The 12,894-nt window shown below is 36.6% G+C and overlaps 1 protein-coding gene across 10 annotated transcripts in view; it reads right to left on the bottom strand.

Moving 5' to 3' along the window:
* The window catches only part of LOC104969531 (uncharacterized), a 238,519-nt gene that overhangs the window by 118,996 nt on the left and 106,629 nt on the right, over positions 1 to 12,894 (bottom strand). For 5 of the 10 annotated variants that reach the window (XM_059890150.1, XM_059890152.1, XM_059890159.1 and 2 more), the window contains 2 exons: positions 2,226 to 11,813; positions 263 to 487 (listed from right to left, as the gene is read on the bottom strand). The exons of 2 other annotated variants lie outside the window; for them this stretch is intronic. The gene's annotated coding sequence lies outside the window, so the exon portion shown is untranslated. The remainder of the gene's footprint in view (positions 1 to 262; positions 488 to 2,225; positions 11,814 to 12,894) is intronic. 3 more of the 10 variants (XM_059890155.1, XM_059890154.1, XM_059890151.1) reach the window with 2 other exon arrangements.

The following is a 12,894-nucleotide window of genomic DNA, read 5'->3' as shown; positions in this document are numbered from 1 at the left end:
GAGGCCCAATTCTTTGGGAATAGGGGCATCGAGGTCTTTCTGGCTACTTCCTGCTGAACTGGGACAGTGAGGGGTATTGGGCCTCCCCCAATTGCTAGTCTCAAGCCTCAGAGTCTTTATAGCGGTGTCCAAGGGTGTATGATATTTTCCATGGTCGGCTGTAGTTTATATCTTTGTTGAACTGGCACTGCATGTTGCAGCTTGTTGACCTGGTGGCAGAGGCTTAGCCTCTATGGTCTCAAAATTGGAGACTACTGCATACCCGGTTCTTCTTTTTCCATCCAAGACAAAGTTGCTTCCATCAGTGTATCAGATTTCCTCAGGATTGGTCAGAGGATCTTCTGACAATCCCTCTTGGGGTTTTGTCCAGTGGTCCAAAGTTTCCTAACCAGAGGTCTTCTGGAATCTGAGACTGGGCCGTGTGAGCTTTCTGCTGAGTTCATTTTTCGCTGTCCCAGTTTCCAGCACGATGGGCCCTATTCCAGCACTATAGAGTATTTAAAAACAAGGGATGGATTATTTAACAATATGAAAAAAATATACACATGCAAAGGAAGTGGATAGTTATTTGAAAGTAACATTTTATTATTATTCACTCAATCCAACAAACGATTCCTTTCTTCAGAGATTTTTCAATCCTAGATCAATGTTCATGTAATATTTCTAAATTTAGCTTTGTATATCACTTAAGGTCATTATGAAAGTAAAAGTTTTTAAAGATATTCTCTTTACTTGTTACAATTCAATTGTGTTGTGGCGTGCCCAGCATGACTCTGTGACAGCTGGTTGCCAGAAAGCACTCTGTTGTTTTGCTAATAATCAGATTTTACTGTCGTTGGAAAAAATAGGAAATGATGCGGACTAAAAAGGGATTTCGTCTTAAACATTTCGGGAAAAAATATAGAAAACTTCAAATGCCATTTTGAGAGAGCTGGAAAAATAAAGCCATGTGTCCATCTTGGACATTTTATTAAGTGTTGCATTGTTGAATGGGGATTTCTTGGTGTGCTAGCCAACAAAGAAAGGTCTAGAAGTTCTTTATTATCATTATTATTTTAGAATTTCTCTTCAAATCAGACCATATAATTTCTATAAATCAATTACATTTGTTAACATTTATGCATACTTTTATGAATTTTCATGCTATAATTTAATTTTAACTTTGCTTTGAGAGTTGATAATTATTATAAAGTGGCACAATTCATTTTTATAACCATTTAAGTTTAATTCTGTGATGTATACCACATTTGTATACAAAGAAAGCTCTTTGGTAAGCTTTCTTTGTATACAAATGTGGTATATAAAAGCTCAATGATACATACAAATGGTATATACAAAAGCTCAATGATAAGTAAAAAGAAAAGTTTTTTACTTCATAGTATCAAACATTCTTCAAATATTCTAAATGAGATTTTTTAAATTTTAATGATCTTTTATCTGCATGTATAATATTTGTCTGGGGTCTGCCATCAGAGTGTCCTTTAACGTGAAAGTTTCTCAGTCATGTCCAACTCTTTGTGACTCTATGGACTATACAGTCCACGGAATTCTCCAGGCCAGAATACTGGAGTGAGCAGCCGTTCCCTTCTCCAGGGGATCTTCCCAACCCAGGGATCAAACCCAGGTCTCCTGCATTGCAGGAGGATTCTTTACCAGCTGAGCCACCAGGGAAACACCTTTTCTATAATAAACACTACCAAATATCAGTATAAGGGTGGAATGATAAGAATGTGTTTTCTAGAACAAGGTAACTTACATAAATTGGCATAACACTGAGAAATTGTACTTCTTTGGAAGAATCATAATGATACTATGCTAGGATACTTTTTTATATCTGCATTTATCTATTTATTTATTCATATTCAAAGTCATGAGCTCTCCACATAGTTTTCTGCATAAGTGCATTGTACTGTGTTTACGAATCAACAAAGACTATTTTTTAAAATATTGATTTGTAGACTATGTAGATTTATGCTCTCATTTCTTTTCATGTCAAAGGATCTTGGTTGTATTTTTATATTTAACATATTTAATACTGATATCATTAGCCTGCAAACTACCTAGAACTAAAGGGACATAACGTTGGTCAAACACCATAGTCTCATTCATTCTCATTAGAAGATACAACTATTCATGAAGAAATTTCTGGATTTTATCATATATTAATCTCTAAAAGTGAGTAACATAGAGAGCCTTAAATTTCTACATTTTGCACTGATACTTACACGGATAAATCAATAGGAAAAAAACCCATGTCCAGTTTGCCTTCAGTGAAATTGCAGGGTGGAGGGACTCCTATCCCATGCATGACTTGAAGCAGATCAAAAAACTAGGGAAAATATGGTATGAAGAGCTTGATATATCTTCACTTAAAAACAGTGTGGCTAAGTTCCCAGGGAAATGCTATCGATAAATTGCAAAGTTCCCCTGGCCTCCTTTTTCTCTTGAGCAAGTTTTGAGCTTACGCACCATCAGACCAGAGGCACTGCCCACCAGGTTCTGTGGTAACTGCAGAGACACTGCCTGGTCCCTAGGAGCTCCCTACATACTCCTGTTATACTTTAAATGCTTAATCAAAAATTAAATACCATTTTCCCATAAAACAAGAGTGTGCAGTGACTTTAATAGCTAAAAATGTTCTCTGAAGAAAGACAAGAGCTATTATCTGGAAAGTTGCAGTTTGAAATGTAGTCCCCAGACCAAGGAAGGGCATCAGTATCACTGCGAGCTATTGGAAATGCAGATTCCCTAACCCCACCTGAGATCTGTGAATTGGAGGCTGGATTTTAACAAGGTCCTGAGGTGACTCAAATGCACCTTCAAATTTGAGTATCACAGATCTAGAACAGTTCTCATAGGATTCATGGTGAATGAACTGTTTCTATTAGTAATTTATTTATAACTTTACATGAACAATAAAATAAAGATAAATTACTAGGATAATGAAAGAAATATAAACAGATAAACTATAATTCTGGCTTTTCTATTATTAGAATCAGTTAGAACCAACATGGAAGAGTTAGAACCAGACATGGAACAACAGACTGGTTCGAAATTGGGAAAGGAGTACCTCAAGGCTGTATATTGTCACCTAGCTTATTTAACTTATATACAGAGTACATCATGTGAAATGCTGGGGTAGATGAAGCACAAGCTGAAATCAAGGTTGCCGGGAGAAATATCAATAGCCTCAGACATGCAGATGACACAACACTTACGGCAGAAAGTGAAGAAGAACTAAAGAGCCTCTTGATGAAAGTGAAAGAGAAGAGTGAAAAGGTTGGCTTAAAGCTCAACATTCAGAAAACTAAGATCATGGCATCTGGTCCCATCACTTCATGGCAAATAGATGGGGAAACAATGGAAACTGTGACAGACTTTATTTTTCTGGGCTCCAAAATCACTGCAGATGGTGACTGCAGCCATGAAATTAAAAGACACTCGCTCCTTGGAAGAAAAGCTATAACTAAAATAGACGGAATATTAAAAAGCAGAGACATTACTTTGCCGACAAAAGTCCATCTAGTCAAAGCTATAGTTTTTCCAGTAGTCATGTATGGATGGGAGAGTTGGATCATAAAGAAAGCTGAGCACAGAATTGATGCTTTTGAACTGTGGTGTTGGAGAAGACTCTTGAGAGTCCCTTGGAGTGCAAGGAGATCAAACCAGTCAATCCTAAAGGAAATCAGTCCTGAATATTCATTGTAAGGACTGATGCTTAAATTTCAATACTTTGGCCACCTGATGCAAAGAACTGACTCATTGGAAAAGACCCTGATGCAGGAAAAATTGAAGGCAGGAGGAGAAGGCAACAACAGAGGATGAGATGGTTGGATAATGTCACTGACTTGATGGACATGAGTTTGAGCAAGTTCTGGGAGTTGTTGATGGACAGGAAAGCCTGGTGTGCTGCAGTCCATGGGGTCACAAAAAGTCAGACATGACTGAGCAAATAAACTGAACTGAACTGATTATCAGAATCACAGACAATGCAACATTCTATTAAATTTGTAAGGTGTTTGGTGATAACTTTTCACAGATGTGCAATATCAAGATCATTGTCTGCTTTACTAATAATTGTTGTTTCATAAAATCTATTATAATCTATAGAAGTTCTATTCTTTTCAAGCTTTTAACTTTTATTTTTGCTTTTCAATTTTATCAGCCACTGAAAAGCAGGTTGCATACCTTCCTCACATGCATGCAAGTATTAAAATCATTTGAAAATACAAAAACAGAGAGACAAGAAATTCCAGTGGTCCGATTCCCATCTTTAAACATTTGGGACCAAACTGTTTCTTATCTTGCAGATGCACAAAGAATGTATTTCATAGTTTAAGCTGTCTTGGCAGAATTTCCTCCCTTTCATCCTCTCACCTCAGGGTACACTAACAGTACTTTACAATCAGTTTCCATATTATCATAATAAAGAGAATAGTCTCTACTTTAGTACATTAAACTTACCTAACTTGCAAATCTTACTCCATTGCTAGGGTACTCTTACACTAAGAGTCTACACTAGATGTGTTTTTATTTTAATGGCAAGACTTCTGTGTGCATTACCTACATCCTAACCCAAGCTCCTAATCTAGATAGTGACTCGGGAAGATTTTTCTACCACAATGGACACATCATCATATCAATGCTCCTCTGCAAAACAAACCCCAAACCAGATTTGTTTAAAATTTAATCTATTGTAGTTTTACTTTTATACAGTTTAGAGCTAGCATTTAACTGTCATTAATGAAGATAAAAAAACTCTTCCTTCACGTTATCAACATGTTCAGATTGCACAGATACTAAAGGAATTGCTGTTTTAATAATAAATTAAATAATTTATTGCTGTTTTAATAATATGTCCATTTGTCAAGGGCAAATTAAAAAAAAATACCCTGAGAGTTGTGTTTATTCTATGCTTAGGCCTTCCATAGAATTAAGCAATTCCTGAAAACATCAAACTTAGATCAGTAAAAACATCAGTAAAAACAGATGCATAATCTTACTTTGCAGATTTTTCCAATGTTTCTAAGAAAGCATTTTTGAATCAGCCTTCACTACTACTTCAGTAGTTGTATATGATTTCTTATTTTTATCAAAGTGCTACTTTACAAAAAGACTTAAAATCAGTAATACACAGATGTGAAATATTAAACATCTGCTTCTCTAAGCTTTTGTTTTCTAGAATCCTTTTGGCTTTAAACCTATGGTTTATGATTCATATGTTATTGACTTGACTTTGAATGATTTCTTTACCTTAGCCAAACATATTAACTAATAAACAACTGTGATTTCAGCATTCCACAATCATTTATGGCTATAAAATGGAACTCAGCATATGACAAATCATTATTCCAAATAAAGGCAGCAGAAACTCTTTCAATCTTTATTTCTGTAGAATCCCCACCATCATCAGCAGCATCATTTCAAGTATTTCTATAGCCATATTTAGAGAAAGGCTTTTTTTTTAACCAAAAATTATCCAGGGAAGCTTATTTTTACCATACATTAATGAGAAATATATATAAATAATATATTTTGTTTGTTATTATATTAGAAATTTAACTTGATTAAAATATAATGATTGAAAATGACAAGTTGTAAGAATAAACACATATTTATATTCTCTCATATTTCTCTACCTTTTGGGGTTACAGCTGACTAACCCAGTTGTCATGCATTCTTATAACACATGATTATTATGCACATCATGCCATATATTATACACCATAGAAGTTTGAGAGTAGTCAAACTGAACTGTACCCTGTTCATAGAGACAAGTCATGACTTCAAATATTGCAACAATATTAAATTGTAGTTGAAGCTTCTAAACGCCTACTCAATTTTTGTACATAATTTCACTGCAGAGTATAAAATACTATTTACAGGAGAAGGGACTAGCAACCCATTCCAGAATTTTTGCCTGGGAAATCTTATGGACAGAGGAGCCTGGTGGGCTGTAGTCCATGGGGTTGCAAAGAATACTGGAGTGGGTTGCCAAGAATACTGGAGTGGGTTGCCATTTCCTTCTCCAGGAGATCTTCCCAACCCAGGGCTCGAACCCAGGTCTCCTGCATTGCAGGCAGATTTTTTTTTTTCCACCTGAGCCACCAGGGAAGCCAAAAAGCATGAGACTTGACGGATCAATTAACACTTACTTACACTGGAGTGGGAGGAGTTTTCCAGGTGGAGCTAGTGGTAAAGAATCCACTTGCCAAGGCAGGAGACATAAGAGACACGGATTCAATCCCTGGGTTGGGAAGATCCCCTGGAGGAGGGCATGGCAACCCACTCCAGTATTCTTGCCTAGAGAATCCCATGGACAGAGGACCCTGATGGGCTACAGTCCATAGGGTTGCAAAGAGTTGGACACGACTGAAGCCACTGAGCACGCACACACCCACCAGGTAGTGGACAACATTTTGACAAACTCTAATACAGGGCAACTTTCAATTATATTTGGTTTATTTCACCATGTGTATGCTGAGCACTCTTTTGTACTATGTGCTATACCTATATGAGACATGCTAAAAGTTTACTTAAGAAGACAGACAAGGAAATGGATGATATTTTCATATATGCAATTGCATAGGATTTACTTAAGAGTTCCCAAAGATGCAACCAAGTTCAAATAGGAGATCAGGGAAATTTTGCTATATAATACAATGACTGAACTGCATACATTAAAAATGAGTGGTGGCAATAAAACACAGAAAGTTTTTCATAGAGAGAGAATTTCCTAAGGATTAGCGTGGCATAAATGTGTACTGGAGGAAACGGTTGAAGAGAGTAAGGACACAATGAACACTTCAGGGCTTCTCAAGGGTGACGTGCAAGGCAGGACATGAGAGAAGGTGGAACTGGAGAAAAAGAAAATACGCTTTATGGAACCCAGGGTTTGGACCCACGATATCCACTAAGAGGGAAAGCAATTTGTTTCTTTTGTGTGATTTGCTTCATTTATGAACATATGGGAATCAGGCATAAAATCATCCCATTTCATCGATGTCCAGTCTATTATGGAACACTCAGCTATTGTGCATCAACCTTTTCTTAATGGTCTTTAAACTCTTCTGATATTCCTGTCATTCCAAATTTCCCTTGATAACTATGCATAACTAGTCTTTAGTTTCTCAAGGACTGATCATCCATATTAAATGTTATTCCAGAATGTTGCTTCTCTCCCACAAACTGGGTCTTTCTCTTTGATATATTGCTATATTCATCAGATCAAGAAGATTAAAAGAACAGGTTATTCTGACTTTGGACAATTTCATTGCCTATAGGCAGATAGGAATTTTGAAAAAATATGGTGAGAAGATGTATGTTGAAAGTGACTAGAAAAAGAAATGTTGGTTGGGGGGGTTCTTTTCTATAATTTTCTTTTATACAGGCTCTTCCTCAGTCTATCCCTCATAATTACAAATAATTAAAATCACCGGGTTGTGAGGTTGGATTCCCTTTCTAACTTCCTTTCATGTGAACCTTAAGTAGCTGCCTATCTCTTTTAAAGCTGACTTTGCCCATGAATCCATCTACTCACTGTGAAAATAATTTGATCACTCTGAAGTGCTATTGATTTTTTACTTTATATCCTATTTCATTCTATCTGGGTAGGAAAACTGGATGTTACCCTTTCCAATTAATTAAGGTGTTTATCCTGAAGTTACATTACTTAAAGGTAAGAACTTAACTTTTACCACAGTATATGTTTGGAAACTGTGTCACAAAACAGATGATTTCTAAATAAAATCTACTTTTACATAGAAATAAATGAAAATCATACTGTTTATTTTTCTTCCATTTGTTTAAATATCTGTTTTTACTAGCCCTAGCTACTCAGAATAAGAGAAATCAAAAATAAATTTATCTTCCACTTTGTGAATTAACTTTGGACATATAAAATTTTAGAAGCAGCCTTTACAATCATTTAACCTCCTAGGGCAATGCTCTTTACTGAATAATATTAGTGTGAATGCCTACCATAAAAAAGAAATTAGCACATAAAAATACAATTGAATGCTACAATAGAGTCACTGTAATTTGTTACAAATTGAAGAATAATTAATTTGTTTTCTAATTTAGAATTTGAAACAATTTTTTTTTGGTTTGGGATCCCTGCCATTTGAGATCACTGTTCAGGAAAGTTTTAACTACAGACTTCTTTTTCCTTATGTCAACGACAAATTGGCACTTGCCTATCAACTACAAATCGGCACTTGCCAAGAGCATTTGCCAGTGACTGAACAACAATGGTGTTTGCCATCTGCCTCTGTGGAGACTGAACTCTGTGCTGCTGCAGTTGACCTCCAACACCCCTTGAGGGATTTCAGGGTGTAGTGAGGCACTCTGTGCTCAAGGGACTCTGGTCAAACAGGTCTTTAGATAGTTAGATATCTTCAGAACTGATTTCGTGATTTCAATCCTTCCACCTCTTTATATCTAGAAAATCACTAAGTCCCCTCATGGTGACATCAGCTTCTCCTGACTAGCAGAAAACCTTTTGTATAGTAAGTGCTTGCATTGAACTCCCCCCCTCACCAAAATCTTACATATTGACCTCCTCTGACTGCCCCTTTGGAGCCGTTTCTCAGAGCTATCTGAGGTCTGTCTCCTGGGCTGCAGTCCTCATTTTGTCCCAAATAAAACTTAACTAACAACTCTCAAGTTGTGCATCTTTTTTAGTCCACACTTACGTGAATATCCTTATCAAAAAAAGAGACTTCCAAAATGATTCTATAGACTTGAGAGCATTTTCAAGGTCCTAAAATAGCAGTTAGTGTATTTAAACTTGATGCTTCTTAAAATGAAAACAAATTTTTAAAGAAAGGACAAGCCCAATACTTTCTCCCATTTTCTTCTACTAACTCAGGTAGTTTCTCCCCCCAAATTTTTTGATATCTGCATGATGAGCATTTGAAGTAAGCACCATCATCGTGTCATTCATCATTGCTATAGGACTATTTTAAGATAATTACAGTTGTCACCAGCCTTAACATTTTATTATAAAAATGAAAGCTATATCAACAAGTACCCAATAACTTTTCAAAAGAAATCTCTAAATTGCATCCAAAGACTTATGAAGTCTGGACTAAGAGGTACTGATTTGCGAGTATTTACTTGGGGTTGGGAATGCCAAATAGCGAATAAAAGGCATTGTCACTCGAGGTGTGAATGCTAATTGGTCAGGAAGTAATGAGAGATGCAGTGAAGTTTGAAGTTATAGGAAATGACTAAGTGTAAGTAGCAGTCTGGTAAGGTGCTGAAAGTCACTGGCTTAGAATTCACTATCCTCTGCCTCCACTGTTTCTTCTACAGAACTGCTTCAGACTCTCCAGCACAAGAATAAGTCATAAAAGCCAACAATTACTTGAGTTGTTTCCAAATTGTTTCAATTCTTATGCAAGGGCTAACCATTGCTGGGTCATTATTTAATTATGAAAACAATTCAGAATTCTTAAAAGGATACCAAAGTTTTATATCAACATATATAATGAATAATTTGACTTTGCATCCTCTGGGATTCTTGCATTTCTCTTACATTAAAGCTATTTTTTAATTTTGACTTCTCCACTGGACTCTGGATTTTCCAAAGCAGAGCTCATGTCAAGCTATAAGCGTCTCTACTCAGCATCCCCTCCAGTGCCTACATAAACAAGGTGCTCAAAAAATGTTTTCTTTTAAATTCCATTCTTTTCCACAGACATGATTCTTTCTATTCTATGGTTGCTTATTCCCTTCATTATTATTATTATTTTTTTTTTTGGTGTTATTTCCTCCTCCACCCAGAAGTTTGCATTGATAAAAGTTAAAAATAACAAAAACCCTACATGCTTTGTGTTTGCAAATAATCTCATGGATGGAGTTCACGTGAATCTTTGATCTATTTCTTTCCTTTGTTCACATCTGTTGTCCATTTTAATAGAAATTCTCTCTCAGGGCTTGAATTGCAACTTTTGATTCACCACCAGGCTTTTGTCTACTGGTCCCCAGCATGGGGTAGCAGACACCAGAGATTTTCATGGGAGGAAAAGATAGAGAATAAACCTCAACTAACCCTCTAAAGAATAAATTTAATATCTTGACCACCCTTTCCTTTGGAGTAGGGAGATATTCCTAGGGTAGGTCAAACACTCAGAACTGTGTTGAAAGGCTACATGGCACTTCATTCCTACTCAAGAACATGTAATGTTTAAACCAGAAATTAAATGCTTGTGTTTAAAAAAAAAAAAGGAAAAGAAAAAATTTTAAAAAGAAAACAAACCCTCTGGATTAAGACATTATTCATGATGGATTTGCTAAATGATTCCCAAAATTAGCTATTCACACTCAAACGTGACACCAGTATCATACCAAATCTTATGTGTGGTATGTATTTGTGTTTGCATGTGTGTTTGAAAACATGGGTTATGAAAGGAGAGGAATAGGTTAATTAGACATTCAAGCAAAACACTTGATTTGTGATTTTATAAAGAAAATAGCCACCTAACAGCTAAAACTGTATAAAGCTGTCTTATGAAGAGAGTCTCAGTGTGTACTCGCAAAAGCTATTTAGACTTGGTCCTCCCAGCTGCCAGGGTTACTATTTATTTGGAAGATTCTTGGTCAGTTGGATTTCTATCAGGTCCTTTGTATTTTAATAGAATATGAAGGAAATGGCAACCCGCTCCAGTGTTCTTGCCTGGAGAATCCCAGGGACGGGGGAGCCTGGTGGGCTGTCGTCTATGGGGTCGCAGAGAATCGGACACGGCTGAAGCGACTTAGCAGCATGCTTATATAATTCTTTTTGATAATGTGTCCTTATTATTTTATTTCCAAAACAAGAAGAAATAACCCCAGAAGCCTTCATTAACCTCTGAGATTCTGTTTCTCATTCATCAGAGAATTAACTCTTTTGAATTACATTCCAATCCCTTCCTTCAGTACTAAGAGGCTGTTCTAGCCATGAGTGATGGGATAGAGGAGGGAAGAAGATATTTGTAAGCAAATAAGATGCAGTTTCAGAGGATTATTTTTCTTTGAAGGTTTCATGTTTGGAGTTTATGTCCAGAGAAATCTAAGGGAAAAAGGGCCATCAGTTGCTCTGCTCTCCCAGAATAGCCCCTTGTCTTTTGAAGATTCCCTAGTGAGATAAACAGTCTTGTGTCTCTAACACAAAGTGAGATGGGAAGGGACCTCATTACCACTCAGTGGAAGAGAAGAGACAAATCGAGTCTCCTTAGTTACTTCTCCACTAGCTCCCTTGACCCTTGACCCTCCTGGATAAGGACAAGTTGATCCCCTAATAGGACACACTTTGTTGACTCTAGCAGTTACTATTTCAAAACAGAATATTCTGTGTAAAGGTAAATTTTTCTTTCAAAAGACAATTGTGAAAAATGTGAGTAAATATAAATATTCCAGCTTTAAGTTTATGCATGCTGCTGCTGCTAAGTCGCTTCAGTCGTGTCCGACTCTGTGCGACACCAGAGACGACAGCCCACGAGGCTCCCCGATCCCTGGGATTCTCCAGGCAAGAACACTGGAGTGGGTTGCCATTTCCTTCTCCAATATGGTTTATGCATACGTTGGGTAAAACATGGCATTAGTGTGAACGTTTTTAAGGTTCATACTATGAACATATTAGTGTGACAGAACTAAAATTTTGCATAAATGAAAGTTCCTCTCACCTTGGCCACCTGTCTCACAAATGAGTGCCATCATTCATGGAACCACGAGGCAACTGGATTGAGAAAAACTCGTCTTCATTATCAGGAAATCAACTCAAAACAATTTTTAAAGTATTCAGCATAAATCATATTAATTTAGAAGATCCACTACAAAAAAATTAAAACATCAATTTATATATCACTTGTCTCTCTCTCTCTCTTTTTTTTTTTTTACTTTTTATCAGCCTAGAAATTGCCTAAACATGCATAGTTGCACCCAGGAATTTGTGAACCTTAATATGCACAATTTAGTAATAATATCATGCAGTACATGTGTTTAGGTTTAAGTATAGCAATGGTATGTTTCTTCCAGCTGGTATGCATGAATACTTCAAAGTACTTGGCTTTTGACTGATGAAGATTCCACATCTTATTGATTTGGTTCCTAGAAAACTAGGGGATTTGCTATTTTCTACAAGCTAGTGGCATTTGAAAAACACATGTGTGGAAGACTTGCAAAATTTATATACACACGCACGTGGGGGCGCTTGTATTGATCTCATATGAGGAAGTAGAATCTCCAGGTTGTTTTTTTTTCCTGTGGAATAAGTCATATTATAAGTCTTTCATTTGCTGCCTCTAATATGGTAGTTCTCTAAAATAAGTTCTGTTAGTTTTTAAAACCAGATGGAAAATTGTGCTGGCTAGCTAAGACAGTGTCTTCTAGGGATACACACAAAAAATTACAGCAAGATACTTCCTTCAATTTTTTTTTTTTGAAAATTTTTAGAAAAACAAAAGAAACCATTTTTGAGAGATTGGAATTATTGTGTTTCTTTTCTTCTTGCAAAGGAAACAATAAAAGCTTGCCTAAGACAGGACTTCGTGGTTCTAAACTCTGGCTGCTGAAGGCCCATGGTGAGGTTTAAGCAGAGTTCAAGACTGAAATAAATGTTTAAACATAGGACAAGCACAATTTCTTTCACCACTGCAAAGCTCCATGTAGTAATCTGAATGTTGGAGTTCTCTTCTACATTTTTGGTTTCTGTTTTTATAAAAATAAAAACCCTCACTATAACGACAGGAATAATTCCTAAAGCTGCTGCTGCTACTGCTGCTAAGTCTCATCAATTGTGTCCGACTCTGTGCGACCCCATAGACGGCAGCCCACCAGGCTCCCCCGTCCCTGGGATTCTCCAGGCAAGAACACTGGAGTGGGTTGCCATTTCCTTCTCCAATGCATGAAAGT

This window comes from Bos taurus, chromosome 9 (assembly GCF_002263795.3).
Source record: "Bos taurus isolate L1 Dominette 01449 registration number 42190680 breed Hereford chromosome 9, ARS-UCD2.0, whole genome shotgun sequence".
Classification (NCBI taxonomy): Eukaryota; Metazoa; Chordata; class Mammalia; order Artiodactyla; family Bovidae; genus Bos; species Bos taurus.
Note: the sequence above shows the minus strand (reverse complement) of the source record. Positions and strands in the feature narration are given on the sequence as shown.